The following is a 2,761-nucleotide window of genomic DNA, read 5'->3' on the forward strand; positions in this document are numbered from 1 at the left end:
CAAAGGAGGCAGAGGGGCAGGAGGACAACCAGGACGATGCTGTATCATGAAAGGGAAGAGAGTGCTTTCGGATGAAGGGACTGTTCAAGAGCATCAAATGTGCTGTTGAGAGGCCAAGCGAGGCGTGACTGAAAACCGCTCATTGGGTCATCGGTAACGTGAGAGAGCCGCTTTGTGGAGTGGAGGGATTGGAAGGCAGATGGTGGAGGAGATTAAGAATAAGTGAGCAGTGGGGCTTCCCTGGTGGCACAGTGGTTAAGAATCTGCCTGGCGATGCAGGGCACACTGGTTTGAGCCCTTGTCTGGGAAGATCCCACATGCTGCAGAGCAGCTAAGCCTGTGTCCCACAACTACTGAGCCTGCACTCTAGAGCCCGCAAGCCACAACTACTGAAGCCCATGTTCCACAACTACTGAGCCTGTGTGCCTAGAGCCTGTGCTCCACAACAAGAAAAGCCACCGCAATCAGAGACCCGCTCACCGCAATGAAGAGTAGCCCCTGCTCGCCGCAACTAGAGAAAAGCCCACGCACAAAAACAAAGAACCAACAAAGCCACAAGTAAATGAAATAAATAAATTTATATTTTAAAAAATGTAAGTGGGCAGTGACCATGTAAAGACAGAAGGATGGACAACTCCTTTGGTAATTTTGGCTCTGAAGGGCAGGAGAGAGACAGCAATGGGTAGAAGAAGGAGGACTGAATAAAGTGATTTAGTTTTGCTGTTGTTTTAGTGAGAAAGAGTTGAGCATGGTTCAGAGTCAATGGACAGGCTCCAGTCAGCACTGAATGCACAGAAGAGAGGGGAAAACTGTACTGTTTAGATCCTGGGAAGGGCCGAATGGAAGCGTTCCTAATAGAGGTGGACAGAACAGCCGTTGGCAGGAGGAGAAACACCACATCTGGCCCTTCGGGGGAGGATGTGGGTAAGACATGTGCCTATGGGGGAAGTTTTGTACTTGGTGTCAGGAGGGCGGGGGAGTGTAAGTGGATGACTCGAGATGTATCAGTAACTTATAAGACAAGAGCGCCTAGTGAGAGTGAGGTTTGAGGGAAGCACTGAGATTTGGGGAGGCCTCAAGGAGCTTTGAAATAGTCATTGTGAACCACGAGAGAGAGAAAACTGACGAGAATCCTAAGGGGATCCCGGGCAATCTGGGAGTAGGTCATCGTGAGTTTAGAGTTAAGTCACAGAACCTATTTTGTGATTTTCTCCAGTTACACTTGATTACCACCTAAAATGTGGGGTCAGCCACTTCAGTTTGCTGGGGCTGCTGAAACACAGTACCACAGATTGAGTGGCTTAAACAACAGAAATTTGTTTTCTCTCGTTCTGGAGGCTGGAAGTCCAAGACCAAGGTGTCAGCGGGGTCGGTTCCTTCTGAGTTCTGTGAGGGAGGGATGTGTTCCAGGCCTCTCCCCTTGGCTTCTAGATGGCTGTCTTCTCCCTGTGTCTACACGTCTTCCCTCTGTATGTGTCTGTGACAAATTTCCAGTTCTTTCAAGGACACCCGTCATATTGGATTAGGTCCCACCCTAGTGATCTGATTGTAAACTGATCACCTCTGTAAAGACACTATCTCCATATATGGTTCCATTCTGAGGTACTGGGTGGTTAGGATTTTAACATATGAATTTCTTTGTAGGGGGGTACAATTCAGCCCATAATACACACATACACTCAAGTTTTCAGCTAACAATATAAAAAGTAAAATTGTACCAGAGTTAATAAAGGGAAGGAAGCTGAGAAGGGGAGTCAGCTTATGAGGGAAAGGTGAAAGGGAAGAAGGGAATCAACTGTTTATGTCCAGGATGAGATGTGCAAATGACCTATTTGTTGACGGGCTACTAATACTGCAGATTTGGAAGAAGATAATGCAATGGGAAACACACCACACTTACAGTGATAGAATAGCCGGGAAACTCTATCCTGAACATTATGGTGACATGATTTGTCATGGTCTCCAATCTTTATTGTATGAGGAAGATGAGAGAGAGACGCAAACAGACAGACAGACACACACCAACACCAGTGTGGCCACAGTTAGAACCCAGTGGACCAATTTTTACCCCATGCCTCTTCACTTTACCTTCGGTTTTACTTCTCTTTCAGTACGCCTGGGATACAAATGAAGAATATCTCTTCAAAGCAGTGGTGGCTTTCTCCATGAGAAGAGTTCCCAACAGAGAAGCAACTGAGTAAGTAAGCAATGAAAAGTCTAAATTGATTGTTTGCAAGTATTATTTGAGACAGGACATTAAGTCAAAACTCAATCTTGAAAATAAGGTATACATCTAATTTTTAAGGGACCCATATTTTAATTCAACATTAAAAAGAACCTTTATAATCTAGCTCAGCTTATAGTTTATATCATGTTCTAACAATGCTCTTCATTCAATAGGCACTATGAAGATAAATATAAAAGTTTGTAGTTACATGTCATAAGCTTTCTACATTTCTCTATCTATATATATATATTATATAAGTTGAAGTTATATAAGTTGAAGATGAAGATGCTGACAAGGTAGGTTTCATTCTGAGCCCTCTTCTTTCAGCTTGTAGGCAACACCAAATCCTTGTATGCTCACATGACTTCTTTGTTGAGGGGGAAGGGGCAGGGGAGAGAGTGAGCATTCTGTTGCCTTTTTGGATGAGGGAGCTAATCCTCTCTATCAGGGCTCCACCATATGACCTCATTTAACTGTAATTATCTCCTTATAGGCCCTATCTACAAATATTAATACATTCACATTTGGGGTTAG

At 44.3% G+C, this 2,761-nt stretch overlaps 1 long non-coding RNA gene across 1 annotated transcript in view; it reads left to right on the forward strand.

Moving 5' to 3' along the window:
* Positions 1 to 2,372, forward strand: part of LOC114891807 — a 6,594-nt gene extending 4,222 nt beyond the window's left edge. Inside the window, exon 3 of the long non-coding RNA XR_003792613.1 lies at positions 2,112 to 2,372. This is a non-coding gene — a long non-coding RNA (uncharacterized LOC114891807). The remainder of the gene's footprint in view (positions 1 to 2,111) is intronic.
* The last annotated feature ends 389 nt before the right edge of the window (positions 2,373 to 2,761 follow it).

Source organism: Monodon monoceros, unplaced genomic scaffold (genome assembly GCF_005190385.1).
Source record: "Monodon monoceros isolate NGI ecotype Baffin Bay Population unplaced genomic scaffold, NGI_Narwhal_1 Contig971_ctg1, whole genome shotgun sequence".
Taxonomy (NCBI): domain Eukaryota; kingdom Metazoa; phylum Chordata; class Mammalia; order Artiodactyla; family Monodontidae; genus Monodon; species Monodon monoceros.